The 15,774-nt window shown below is 42.1% G+C and overlaps 1 protein-coding gene across 2 annotated transcripts in view; it reads right to left on the reverse strand.

The window, feature by feature from the left end:
- The window catches only part of CACNG8 (calcium voltage-gated channel auxiliary subunit gamma 8), a 225,887-nt gene that overhangs the window by 16,212 nt on the left and 193,901 nt on the right, over positions 1–15,774 (reverse strand). The gene's annotated exons all lie outside the window — the stretch shown is intronic.

Here is a 15,774-nt window from a genome sequence, read left to right on the forward strand (position 1 = left end):
CGCGCATCGCTATCGCTGAGGGGGCTACACACGGAGCGATCATGCCGATATTCTAAGCAATCTAGTCAGATTGCTTAGAATATCACTCCGTGAGTACCCCCCTTAATTCACATTACTAATGCGATAAAGTGCAATGCAAGGCTACACTGACTGCTAGGCCAGGCATTATATATGTACTTCCGTGTGTGATTAAGTCGCAAATGTAGAAAAAAAGGACAAAAGACAGGGTTTCAGTACGAGAGGCCACACCATGCCTCATGCCACGTACAACTTTTGTAACAAAAGTACAAATCCCTACTACACTGTCAGTGACTTTGTATATGGCTGCAAGGTAAATATGATGCAAGATTTAGGTGTCAGTGCAAACAGCACCTACAAGTAAGTTGCTCCATATGAAGCAAAAAGGCTAATTAAATGAGGTCACATTTGTATGCTCTTTAATTGGGATACCTTAGATATCCCGGCGGATGGGATTCTGGCGGTCATATGACCGACACCAGCATCCCAAAGCAGTCGGGTAATTATGTTTACCCTCCCTCCACCCCCCCGCAGCCTAACCCTACCTCCCCCCGCTTACCAATTAGGAGTCCCACCAGAGGTCAAGTGGGATTCCGGCGTTCGGGAACGCCATCATTTTCGACCCATGCTAGGATGCCGGCAGTGGCACCTTCCAAGCAGTGTTGGGATTCCGGTGTCAGTGTTCTGACTGCCGTGATGCTGAAGGACGATGGGGGTCATTCCGAGTTGCTCGCTCGTTGCCGATTTTCGCAACGGAGCGATTAAGGCAAAAATACGCATGCGCATGGTACGCAGTGCGCATGCGCTAAGTATTTTAGCACAAAACTTAGTCTATTTGCTCACGCCCGAACAAAGAATTTTCATCGTTGAAGTGATCGGAGTGTGATTGACAGGAAGTGGGTGTTTCTGGGCGGAAACTGGCCGTTTTCTGGGAGTGTGCGGAAAAACGCAGGCGTGCCAGGAAAAAACGCGGGAGTGTCTGGAGAAACGGGGGAGTGGCTGGCCGAACGCTGGGCGTGTGTGTGACGTCAAACCAGGAACGAAACGGCCTGATCTGATCGCAATCTGTGAGTAAGTCTGGAGCTACTCAGAAACTGCTAAGAAATTTCTATTCGCAATTCTGCTAATCTTTCGTTTGCAATTCTGCTAAGCTAAGATACACTCCCAGAGGGCGGCGGCTTAGCGTGTGCAATGCTGCTAAAAGCAGCTAGCGAGCGAACAACTCGGAATCACCCCCAATATCCAGAACTGATCCCCTTTAATTGCATAGCGCTCATAGTAATACACAATTCCATGTTTACACATAAGTAATAAATAACATGTTCTCTGTTATGTTCAATTTGGAGTTGTCTGCAAAATGACCATATATATATAAAAAAAACACTTTGGATACATATTCATTATGAAAAAGCTTTTTTAATAATTTGTTTCCATTATTATTCCTTTTTCTATTCAAAACCAAGATACAAGTTTCAAGCTTAAATTGTGGCCTTTCCCACAAACTGAACAGCAAACTTTGTACCAAGCAAATCTCTGGAAAGATGCAGTATTTTTTGTTTTTATTACATTACCGAATAGATTATGAGATTAGACAAGAAGCTAAAAGAAGCTTACAACAATTACAGCTGGTGAAATGTGCATATTGTGCTCAAGGGGCCTAATTCAGACCTGATGGTAGCCCTGCAAACTTTTGCAGGGCTACGATCAGGCACACTGACATGCGGGGGGACGCCCACACAGCCGCTGCGGCCCCCCTCCCACCCAGCGACTGCCTCTGCCTGTCAATCAGGCAGAGGTGATCGCTAGGCAATGACAGCCGTCGCCTGTCAGCCATGCGCCGGTGCACTGCGGCTCCAGCGCATTTGCACTTCTGACCTGATCGCTGCGCTACAATGAATGGCAGTGTGCGATCAGGTCAGAAAGACCCCCATGGTGCTTAACTCCTGAGTCTGAACATACGGAGGAAAGTTTGAGCTAAGAATACACAATTACTGTCTACCTGCTGCAGAACTAAGAACTTTTCCCCCAACTATCTGCTGTCATGAAAAAGCATTCACCAGAACATTTAAGATTCTTCTTATCTGATGCATGCATACATTAAAACTTTAATAATTTTTTTTTTTCTTCACACACAGCAGATTCAGAGATAAGTTCCATCAGACACGCTGTAGGAACAAATGGGGCACAGACAGCTCGCTAACACAGATCAGATGTCTGGGATTGAAAGATAAATCTGTATGAAGCTGCTTTGAATTGCAATATTAAATCATCATTAGTATTATTTAGCATTTACTCGTAAAAGGTTAACTATCATGTAGCAATATATATTATTGCCAGGTGCTGTGCAATGAAAACCATGGCATAAACTAAAGAAAATAGGGGAGATTTATCAATACTTGGGAGAGCTGAAATGGAGAGAGATACAGTACCAACAAATCAGCATCAGAGGGGGAGATGTACTAAGCCTCGGAGAGTGAAAAAGTGGAGATAAAGTACCAACCAATCAGCTCCTACTGTAACTGCCATTTACTAGATGTATTTGAAAAATTACAGTTAGGAGCAGATTGATTAGTTCATATAGGTTGAAGGCTGCCTAGGCACGAAATCCATATAAGAGGCTTGAATATATTGGTTGAGTTTATGTCATCTGTTGATAGGCAGATCAAGCGTGGTTAGTGGATTATAATTGGATAGGGCTAGCCTATCATTGGGTATCAGGGTGGTGACTTTGGTTAGGTTATTTAAGGAACATCTTATCAGAATTATTTCTCTTATCGGTTGGGAAGCCCACCTACCCACCTAATGAATCTTTCATTTGTTTCTATTCAAATTGCCTTACAAATTACCACTCATTTAAAAATTTAGTGAACGGGAAGTCACAGCAGTCACATTTAGCATAAGTGGTATTGTGGGGCACTTACACTTTTTGAAGGACAGCGAGTGTGTCCTGCCCTTGTGGGGTGACAATCGGCGCTTCTTTGAGGGAGCAGCCTCACGGTGCTATGATAAGAAGTGATGAGACCTTCACAACACAGGTTATGCTATATATATATATCCAGCATGTACAGGGTGGCACTCGTGGGACTTGCTGCAGAGGAATAAATGACTGGCTGAGTCAGTTCCGTTCAACGTTTCAGTTTATCACCTTTTTCAAGAACACCATTGTTCTTGAAAAAGGTGATAAACCGAAACGTTGAACGGAACTGACTCAGCCAGTCATTTATTCCTCTGCAGCAAGTCCCACGAGTGCCACCCTGTACATGCTGGATAGATTGGGGTTCAAAAGACCCGGGAGGGCACCAGGGCAAGTAACAATCTGTTAGCAATGGAGTGCCGGCATTTATGATTGAATATATATATATATATATATATATATATATATATATATATATATATAGGGCATTTCAGTCATCACCATTACAGCTGAGGTGTTTTAGTCACCACCATTTTATAAGAGCTACTTGACTAGAGCTGGTTAGTTGTAGCGTCTTCCCTGCAACCCACTATGAATAAAGATCTACTTAATAAACTTAATGAACATTTAATCCAACACAGTTGTGTCCATGTCTTTATTTTTAGTTGATAATAAGATAGCTTACAGTATATTGTTATATTGTCATTATACAGAGACTTGGCTGTCAGCACTGCACCACTGGAGGGTCTACCACGTGTTCTAAATTGGTTAGACATTATTCCCATTTGAATTGCCTTCACTCCTGAGTCTCTGAGTGTCAGGTTCAAGCTGCTGACCGACGAGGTTCCTTATGCTTGCGAACCAGTTAGATTCTATACACATATGAATCTTCCCCATATTCGAATATCTGAATGTCAGACTCAAGCTGATGATATATGAGGTATGGTCCCCGCTGTATCAATCAAGTCCCATTGAAATATTAAAATGTTGTTCATACATCTTTGAATGACCTTTTATGTGCTGACAATATGTTCTGAAATGAAGAGATTTTACCCCTGATGAAGTCTTGGAACAAGACGAAACGCGTTGGGTTATTTATCTATCTATTATCTGATGTTACCTCCGAATCTACAATAAGGAGAAGGAGGAAATCGTAGTGATATATCTACGCTTTTTCCTCATCACTACAAACTGATTGTTCAAATTGTGCGACAAATGTAAATGTATCAACTCTGTATACTTATGAACATTTGTGTCGGGTTTATATGTTGTTTTAATAAATTTTTATGTTAGTATTTGTTATCTGATGTAATTTATCCGGAGAGTACTGTAAGGGTCCGTTTTTAGGTAGGGCGTTGATATAACTCCCTTGGCGCCATCTCCTCTATTTCGTTTCATATATATATATATATATATATATATATATATATATATAGGGCATTTCAGTCATCACCATTACAGCTGAGGTGTTTTAGTCACCACCATTTTATAAGAGCTACTTGACTAGAGCTGGTTAGTTGTAGCGTCTTCCCTGCAACCCACTATGAATAAAGATCTACTTAATAAACTTAATGAACATTTAATCCAACACAGTTGTGTCCATGTCTTTATTTTTAGTTGATAATAAGATAGCTTACAGTATATTGTTAAGGTTCAAGCACAATAAATTAATAGATGCCTTATTATCTATCTCCACATTATCTCTCTCCAAGCTTTAATAGAAACAAAGAAACATAGAATTTGACGGCAGATAAGAACCACTTGGCCCATCTAGTCTGCCCCTTTTTTTTTATCCTTTAGGCAATCGCAACCCTTTTTGAACCTTAATTCTTTGTAAGGATATTTATATGCCTATCCCAAGCATGTTAAAGGGCTGCTCAGTGTTTCCTCCTCAAATCCCTTTAAATATGGCCTCTGTAGATGCGGATCTGCGTTTGGAAAGGCAGCCACATTCACTGACATGCCTATGACACTCATAACATGCCCATGAGACAGCTATTTTTGGGGAACACTTCAGGCCACCTTCCAGCCACCACATAGCCTATGTGACGTAGGAACAGCCATGGTTGTGCGCCACAAACTATATTGGGGTTTCGGCATATTTATGCGCTGTAAGGGGTTTCCAGAGTTTTTGCGCATGAACAGAAAAACAGCAGGATGGGTAACTACTAATTATTATAATGGATGCTGGGTACCGGCTTTACGTCACTCCGGAAGTCATGGAACGAGCACTTCCAGACACGCAAAGAACGCCATCTGGAGAGGAAGATTGCAGAGACGAGTGACCAGCGCCGCAGGGAAGGAAGGTAGGATAGGGAAAGGTAGGTCGGGATGCCACCTCCCACCCTCAAGACACAGGAAACTCAATAACATCAGTGAACCGGACCCACAAAACTAATCACTCTGAAAAGAGCCTAAACATTATTACTACTTTGCAATGACATCCATACCAACATACACTAGCGCTCCCATACCTCATCTAAAAGGATGGGTAAATAATTTAATAGGATTGACTCCACAAATATAGGGTCTGATTTTTACATCAATAAAGAATAAGGAATAGGCGACTATATTATAATGCCACCAGGGTCTGATTTTGTATTGTTACTTTAGAGATTAGGGAAGGTGCTCTGCTAAACCACAACATTCCCCACAACGTCCCCAAAAGTAAAGTCTAGAGTCACCCCTTGCACTGTTTAAAACTCTCTTGTTGTTTATGTCAGTCCCAGGTATCTGTTTGCATTGTACAGAAAAAAAGGGTACAAAGATATCCTAATAACCGCATCAAAGGAAACTGCACTCAGCAAACGCATGTAGCTCAGGTCACCTCTATAAAGTAAAAAGCCGAGTTTTATTGATCCATGGTTAGTGAAATAGTAGTACAAGAGGGAATTAAAAGCACTTAGAACAACACCATAATGCTTTTCACACCCTTCAGGATGCTTAATCAGAAACATAGTATTATAATATACATGTGAGTGCTATTGTGACACAGACTTTATTAAATAACCAATTCAGTTGGTAAATCCACTGTAAACAAGACAGAATTACAATCTGAAATATTACTTAATAAGGACTATGCATTTTCTAATCCCTATGAGAACTGTAAGGGACACTAGTGACAAATCTCTAGTTAATGTTTGATTGAGCATAGGTGTATCCTTCACTATCTTGTCCAGTCCATTCTCCATTGGAAAATCACTCATAGGGATCGACAAACCTTTTTGATGTCCCATCTGAGAGGCACTCTCTTACCTAGAAGACAGATCAATAAAACAAAGCCCAAACAAAGCACTTGCTATATAAATGCACCTAAATTCACTGAAAAGAAAACCCCACCTTCTTGTAAGACATATACTGTAACTAGAATAGGTCTACAAGCGACTACGAGTCCCCAGAACAGAACATCTACAGTAATTTTGACCCCCGTTCTAGGAGATGTAGTGCTGCATTGCACCGACTGATAATGCCAGCGCTAGTGATTCTGAAGTTTGTACAGGTGCTGCTGGGATTGCGAATTAGGCATCAATTATAAGGTGGAATGCTTGTGTAATTCTACTCTGTATTTGCACATTACAGCTACAGTATATCACACAACTCTGCTCACCATCATTTCACTAGGCTTGGATTTTCCTTACTAATAGTAACATAGTTGATGAGGTTGAAAAAAGACAAAATGTCCAACGAGTTCAACCTGTATTATATGATTTTACTTCATTTAAATGCTGTATCCTTGGATATTTCTTTCGGTTAGGAATCTATCTAATCCATTTTAAACTTATTGACTGAGTCCATGTAACAGGATATTTAATATCGACCATTTTAGGTATTTAGATCATTGCCACAGACTTCATAGTTGTATAATATGGCCAAGCAAGTTCATTCACTGAATATGTCAAATGAATAGATAATGACATGAACCAGTTTGTATATATGATTCTAGATGCATATGTGTTTTAAGGTTGCTTCTGTTTAGCTTAGATAAAGATTGTCTTTAAACATACAGTAGGAAAGCAAGCCAGAATAATTACTGTATGTTAGTGTGTGTAGAATTGGTTGACATTTGTTCTACACTGAGGGTAGACAATAGGTCCATTTGTTGACAACAAGATGCTAACTGTGATTTTCACCTGGGGGAATTTAAATAAGATCAAAAGACATCTGGGAAGACTATAATCATAGAACCTTGATCTAATCTAAATTAGGGTTCCCTGTAATAATGAAGGGTGTGGTTCGTTTTATCGACAATGTTTAGGTCGACCACTATAGGTCGACAGTCACTAGGTCGACATGAATGGAAGGTCGACAGGGTTTCTAGGTCGACATGTGCTAGGTCGACAGATCTAAAGGTCGACATGAGTTGTTGTTTTTTTTTTTTTGGTGTCGTTTTCTTCGTAAAGTGACCGGGATCCCAAATTAGTGCACAGCGTCCCCTCGCATGGCTCGCTTCGCTCGCCATGCTTCGGGCATGGTGCCTTCGCTCCGCTACCGCTTCGCTCGGCACACTTTACCGTTCCAATCGTAGTCCACGTGGATCGTTAAGTATGAAAAAATCCCCCCAAAAATAATAAATGTGAAAAACTCATGTCGACCTTTAGACCTGTCGACCTAGCACATGTCGACCTAGAAACCCTGTCGACCTTCCATCCATGTTGACCTAGTGACTGTCGACCTATAGTGGTCGACCTAAACATTGTCGACCTAGACACTGTCGATCTTCAGACCGGATCCCAATAATGAAAGGATGCAAGTTTTGGTATTTTACAAGGCTGTCAATCAGTGGCATATCAATAATGGGTGCCGTGTGTGCGGTGCACGCGGGCCCCTGGGTCCAGCGGGGGCCCACACCACACACACATTTCTTCTATACTTACCTTTCTGGCATCCATTGGTGACCGTGTGTGGGCCCCCTCCTCTCCTGTAGCCAGCACTGCCACTGCTAACGCACTGAGCACTAGAGACTCTGACACAGTGCCAGAGTCTACAGCGCATGTGCAGGACTCCGAAAAAATGTTGCGGGAGCCATTTTTTCAGAGTCCTACACATGCGCTGTAGACTCTGTCACTGTGCCAGAGTCTCAGTGCCCAGAGCGCTAACAGCAGCGTTGCTGGCTATGGGAGAGGAAGGGGCCCACATACGGAGACTGCACACGGGTCCCCTCCGCTCTAGATACGCCTCTGCTGTCAATAACCAGAGCATACTGGTTATTTCTAGATCTGAACACACTGAGAAAAAGCCAGTTAGATATATGGTATGGGATATAAATACTAGGCTGTACTCTGCAGTTTAATTAGGTGAGTACTGAATGTAGGGTGAAGATGGAGGAGTCACACAAGGTCCAGATAGAAGTCAGAGGGACTCGCAGGGCGGTAGATACAGTATGTATCATACAGTATGCTTCCCCTATATGGTGTATTTTCCTTACTGCAGTAGTTATGTAATGCATGTAATATGTATATTTCTCTCTCTCTCTCTCTCTCTCTCGTATTTCTTTCTTATATAGTTTAACTCTCATGTATTTCTTTCCTATATAATTTAAGCTTGTGAAAATATTGTATGGTGATTTACAATGTAGAAATATATGTGAACTTTATGAGCATCAATTGTAATGAAAATACATTCTTTCTAAATCATGTGTGCAAATATTTCTTGAATATAATTATCCTGATGATTTTAGAGGTAACCTTGCAAATACTTTATTAAAAGGTATATAATTAGTGATGATTATTATTATTATTATTAGCCACTAAATGGTATAAAATAATACATTTGCTTTAGGAATATGAGGTTAATAAGAGGAGGGAAAATAAACTCCCCTTTTTCAGTGGCAAGCCAGGACAAACTGCTTTGGTTATGATTCTCAAAGGCCTAGAGAATTCATAATTAAATGCAGCAACTGTAAATATGAATGAATATTTTGATAAATATTGTTTTTCATATTTCTGAAGCAAATTATTGTAACTGGAAATTCATTTGGTGATGGTAATCTTTCCTGTTGAACTAAAATGTATTGCAGGTATGTTCCAATGTTGTGTGCTGATGTAATGACACAAATTTTCTTATGTTTGTTAGAAAATTTTGCTTCACCTAACACCAATGTGAACCATGCACCTTCTGTTGTTGTGCTGACTGTTTAAGCACCAACAAAAGGGGGATTGTTTACTGTAAACAAGATCCCAGATAATAGGGATCTTTTGTCACACAATACCATTACTGAGCACACACATTGCCTTTACTTGCAATACTATAAACTGTTGCTAGTGACTGAGAATATAATATGAACCTGATTTAAGAAGTAAAAATAAGAAAAATCTGCCTATGGTTAATGTTCTAACACTTCAACCAGATGGGCTAAGTGTTGTACAGTAGTAGGTTTGATTGTGTACTAAATTGTGATCTTTATTTGGGAAATGCAATATTTTTATTTTTAAATGGATATATGTGCTTATCAGGTTAGCAACACATTGACTGTGAATAGCAAAGAAACCATTAAAGGCAGAAACTCATCTTTGAGAGTTGTCAGGCGAGTATGTGCTTCGGCGATGCCTTGGAATTCTGAGTAGACAGCACGCACTGGTCACCCCGTAAAGTCATTATTCGCTATCTGCTCATCATTAATCAAGACATCCAACTCACCCTTTAATGGTTCAATATTCCCCTTTTTTAAACTTTTACCATTTATATACTTAAAGAACTTTTTGGTGTTTGTTTTACTCTCCTTGGTGATTTGTTTTTGTTTTCTATTTTAGCTGCTCTGATTTCTATGTTGCATTTTTTGTTGCATTCCTTGTAGTACTGGAATGATTCCGCCTTCCCGTCAGACTTAAATGCTTTGAAAGCATGCAGCTTTTTATCCATTAGTTTCTTGACCTTCTTATTAAGCCACGTCGGTTTGAATTTACTACTCCTGTTTTTGTTGACCTTGGGAATGAACAAATTAGTGTACTTATTGAGCAAAGTTGTAAAAACATCCCACATTTCAGCCGTATTCTTACCATAAAACACAATTTCCCAATTGATGTCCTTCATTGCTTGTTTCAGCAAGTTGAAATTAGCTTTTCTAAAGTTAAAAGTCTTAGTAAGACCCTTATAATGTTGTTTTTGAAAGCTGATATCGAATGTGATCATATTATGATCGCTATTTCCCATGGTCTCCCCTATTTTAATATTTGATATTATCTCCACATTATTTGTTAGTACTAGGTCCAGTATAGTCCTAAGTCTAGTTGGTGCCTCGATTACCTGGGACAAGTAATGATCTTTTAGCATGTTTAAGAACCTGTTACCCCTAGCTGTATTTACGGTTTCAGTGTTCCGATTTATGTCCGGGCAAATAAAGTCCACAATGATAATGACCTCCCCCATTCCTGCAGCTTTTTTGATTTGCTGCAAGAATTGTTATTCGTCAGACACACAAATATCAAGCGGTTTGCAGCATGTCCCTATTAAAAGCTTTTTTGTATCTTTACCCCCACTCGAAATCTCAACCTATATTGACTCCGTGCACTCTCCCGTCCCCTCGTAAAAACCTCCTTTATATAGGGATTTAAGAATGGCTTAACATAAAGACAAACACCCCCTGCCTTTTTATTAGTCCTATCTCTCCTGAAAAGAGTGTACCCCTCCAAGTTTGCTGCCCAGTTGTGAGAATCGTCCCACCATGTCTCTGTAATGCCTATGATATCATATTGATCATTAAGTGCAATAGTTTCTTATTCCCCCATTTTACTTGTTAGGCTTCTTGCATTTGCAAGCATACACTTACGTTTAGGAATTCCCTGATCTGTAAGTTTTGTTGTAGATAACGTTTCCTTATTTTTCCCCTTCCCCCCTCTCCACCCACATTATACTTTATACATCCCTCCTTTCTTCCCTCTCTAGTTGTACCACTAATTCTTTTTAATCCCTCCCACCAGGCACCTAGTTTAAAATCTCCTTCAACCTTCTAACCATCCTTCACCCCAGCACTGCTGCTCCCTCCTCAATCAGGTGCAATCCATCGCGTCAAAAAAGATGGCGCCTGACTGAGAAGTCTGACCAGTGTTCCAAGAACACAAGCCCCTCTTTCCTACACAGGTCTCTAAGCCACACATTTACCTCCTTAATCTCCCTCTGCCTCCCTGGACTAGTGCGTGGCACAGGTAATATTTCAGAGAATATTACCCTAGATGTCTTTGCCTTTAGTTTCTGGCCTAGGTCCCTATAATCTTTCTTAAGGACATCCCACCTGCCACTAACTTTGTCGTTGGTGCCAATGTGCACCAATACCACCGGTTCATTCCCGGCCCCTTCCAACGAACTTTCTACCCAGTTCGCAATGTGATGTACACAAGCACCCGGGAGACAACAGACTGTATGGAGATCACGGTCCTGGTAGCAGATTGCCCTGTCTGTCTTCATGACAATAGAATCGCCTACCACCACAATCTGACTAGGTACCTCGCTTTCTCTTATCCTATTTGTGCCAGACAGAGCGCTCCACCGGTTACTAGAGGGAACGGTGTCCTTCAGTTACGTCATTTCCTCATTGCCATCCACTGAATATTCGTCCAATCGGGCAAATTTATTGAGGTTTGGCAGTTCAGAGATGCCCTGCCTCCCCCTCCTTTTCATCCTTCTAACCGTGACCCAGCTGGTGACCTGTTTGTCCTCATCCTCCTCTACCAGTGTCACCCCCCTGCAACTCCTCTACCATTCTATCTAAGCTGTGCTCAATATTGCGACTATCCCTCAGTCTTGTAATACCACTTATCAGACAAAGGGGTCTATTTAGTAAACTAAAAAATACTTTTTCCAGCTGGAAAAAAACTAAAATAACGTTCTTTACAGTAGCAGAATCTTATTCACATTACACCACATGGCAATATCCCTTATTCATGCTATGACACAAAGTACTGTAGTGCCCCTTTTACATTTACACAATGCCAACATTAGTGCACCTTAAACACAATGCGAACAGTAGTACTGCCCCTACTACACATAATGCTCACAGCAGAAGTGTCCCCTATACATTGCCCACTGTAGTGGTAGTGTCCCTTGTGCAGAGCCCATAGTAGTGGTGCCACTTATGCAGTGCCCCATTAGTAGTGCCCCTTATGCCAACAGGAGTGATGCCCCTTATGCTGTGTTCCCTATGCAATGCCCCCATTAGTAGTGCCCCCAGTAGTAATGCCCCCTGTAGTAGTGCCACAGTAGTAATGCCCCCAATAGTAGTGCCACCAGTGGTAATGGCCCATGTAGTAGTGACCCCAGTGATAATGCCCCCATTAGTAATGTCTCCTGAGGTAGTGCCCCTTACTCACACAACCCCCCCCCCCCCCAGCTCACAATACTTATCTTTAGGGGGGTAAGGAGCTGGGCACCTGCTAGTAACAAAATCTCAGCGGATACCCAGCATCTCCCTGCAGTGTCAGGCTGACATCCTGGGTTATTTAGGCTTGTTGAGGAGGAACTGGTTCCTTCTCCAAATCAAACTGACGGAACGCAGTTCCGCCCCTTTCCGGCTACTTTAACTTCTGGTTACTATGCATGAGTGACCTTAGGTTACTCATGTGCCCGGTGAGCCTGGTTTGGATTTGTAGGCAAACCCGATGGTTTACGTACAAAGTTGATGTTTGTGATCAGCGCATGCTGCAGCATTTGGAGGTCAGGTACGTTTAATAAAATGAGGGTGTGTCATCCCCATATTGTAGGCGTGCCGAGCCCACAGCAGACTTCTTGGACCCAGATGACTGGTTCCAACGGCCAGTCTGAGTATGCTTCTGCTTATGCAGACTGGCCGGGACTACGACCATCACTGCTTCAGAAGCATCTGGCATGTTATCAGCATGACAAGATCATGCCTCTTTTCATTGGCGCTAACATACTGTCACCATAATACCCAGTGTGAGTTCGCTATGCTAACATTATGCCTTAGCTCCTAGAAGTATGGGCACAGCAATGACACAATGACATAGCAGGTGCAAGGTGTATGATGCACATGGGATCCTGGGTCCACAGGGGCCCATGCTGCACACCCTGCACCCATTTATGAAATAATGTACTTACCCCTCTAGAGTCTCATGTTGGCAGATGCAGTACTGCACAAATCACCAGGAAAATGGCTCTGCGGCCATTTTCCCAGCATTTTGCTGATGAGTGTCCACTGGCGGTCAATTGTGGAAGTGGAAACTGAAATGGACTCTAGTGTTTAGACTCTGCTGCCCTATGGCTAGAGAGTAGAGGGCCCGCATGAAGATGGCACATGGGCCATTCCTCTATTAATACACCCCTGTACTGATCCCAATATATTTTAGCAGCACAGTTTTCATTCTATTGGACAATATTTAGGTATGTTCTCTTGCTAGGAGACAGATTCAAATAAGAGCCTGTCCTGGCAAAGTTCTGCAACCAGTGTGATAGCGTCATGCTATGGGGGCTGCACACACTGTCAGAAATGGAGGGACCGCAACAGCTAACCATAGTATACTCTGGAGCAATACTGTACTTAATATTTCCAGATATACCACAAATATTAATTGATAAATACAGTAGGTCCTTATATATATATATATATATATATATATATATATACATATATATATATATATATAAAAAAGAAAAGATTTTACCGGCACTCTTGACTGCAATAAATACTTGGCTGCGGTGCCCTCCAGGTCAGATAATGACTACACAGGCTGGAAATATCGGCGGCACTCAAACAGGCTGATAAGAAGATGCAAACAGTGTCCCTTTATTGCCTACATGTTTCGGGGAAACTCCCCGCCCTGAGGATGTGGAGTTTCCCCGAAGCATGTAGGCAATAAAGAGACACTGTTTGCATCTTCTTATTAGCCTGTTTGAGTGCCGCCGATATTTCCAGCCTATATATATATATATATATATATATATATATATATACACCTTTCTTGGAACACAGGCTTTCAACCCTACCCACCCATTGGGGACATAGGCTATCTGCCCTATCCACACACATAGGATATAGGCTTATAGGCTACTTGTGTGCTCACTGCTGATGACTGCTTTCCACTTCTCTGTAAGCTCCCAGGTAAGAAGCCGCCTCATTTTGCAACCAAGGTGGCTGATACTCTAGTCGAATACATCAGTTTCACTTCAGCCATCTTGGATTCAAAAAGTTTCTGCATCTTCCCTGGGAGCAGTCTTGAAGTGAGATTCAGGTATCTATAGATTCGTTTTGTAGTTTTAATCCCTTGCTATTTATGTACTTACTTATTTTTCAAAGTTAGACTGCCCTCTCCTCCATTCTCCCGACCACCCTCAGTTCCTATCTTTCCTCAACCTGCTCCCTTTACCCATTTTCCTTTAAACTCATCCACTTCCTTTCCCTGAATACACTTAGCTGACCTAAGTGAGCTCACTTCTTGAACTCTTGAATCCAGCTCACCTCTTGAACTCTTGAACCCATCTCTCTCCACCAATGTCTCCCTGCCACCTTCAAACATGCTCCCATCTCTCCTCTGTCCAATATACCATCACTTGACCCTACATCTGTCTTCAAGTACTGCACAATTTCCCTGTTCTGTTTTGCCTCCAAAGGTCTCAACTACTATACATGTCTACAAACACCTTATCCTTATTTTATCTCCAACCATCCTTTTATTGACTCTACTGTCTATCTTCCACCCTCTTGACTACTTCGTTTATTTTTACCTATGCATGATGTAAATAGCCACATCAGATTTTTTTTTCCCCAACTGTGGCAGATTCAGGGCCATCTTAACAGCATTGTAGGCCTGGTCAAAGCAATGCACTGGTGCCCTTACCCATCCATTCACAGGAATAAATAAAGAATATAAATGACCCCTCCTGCAGTCCCACACTATCTCAACATTCTTCAGTGGAGGCAATTACGAGACCGCCGGTCACAATGCTTACGCTGGAATATCGGTGTCACAGGCTTTCTCCCTCTGTGGGTGTCCGGTATCCGGCTGTTGGCATCAGGACAGGCAGGATCCCGGCTTCCGGTAATGGGAATGTATTCCTTCTTCCATACAGTGAATGCCTGTCAGCACTCTGATTGGTGGATAGCTCCACTCACTGTCAGCAAGCTGGAAGGCAGGTAGGGAATGCACCACTCTGATTGGTGGATAGCTTCAGCCATCCACCAATCAGCATGCTGGCAGCCATTTACTGTCTGGCTGCAGGCTGAGAGGCAGGTAGAGAATGCTGCTTGGCCGCTGTGATTGTGTGTCATTTACAACAGAGTGGCCAGGTAGTATTCTCAGTTTTGGATCAATGGGTCGACCTACATTAGATTGACAGTCAATAGGTTGACCACTATTGGCCGACACTGACACGGTTGACACAGGAAAAAGGTTGACACATTAAAATGGTCGACATGGGACAGGTCGAATCATAAAAAGATCAACATGATATGTGGTCAATCTCCAGAAGGGGTGTGGTCAGCTGCCAGAGGCTTGGCTAACCATTAGAGAGTGCATTGTCTTGGGCCCTTAATAAATATATATAATAAATACTGCTAGTGCATCATGATAATGTACCAGATAATTAATAACAATGCACTGTAGAGAATACACCATAGTCCTGTACAGCATAAGGTAACATATGAATAATGTATAATTCAAATGCACAGTCTGTCGGGAACCTGATCCCTAGAGGAGGAGGTGGGAGCCCAGGCAGTGGGGCCCACCAGGGTTTTCCCCTATACCTCTGTGGGCCAGTTCAACCCTGGTCATGGGTAAATTCAGGCTTGGACTGGCCCACAGGGGTACAGAGGAAACCACCGGAGGGCCCCACTGCCTGGGAACCCACCTCCTGCTCAAAGGATCAGGTTCCAGACTGTGCACTTGAATTATACATAT

Source organism: Pseudophryne corroboree, chromosome 10, assembly GCF_028390025.1.
Source record: "Pseudophryne corroboree isolate aPseCor3 chromosome 10, aPseCor3.hap2, whole genome shotgun sequence".
In the NCBI taxonomy this organism is placed as follows: Eukaryota; Metazoa; Chordata; class Amphibia; order Anura; family Myobatrachidae; genus Pseudophryne; species Pseudophryne corroboree.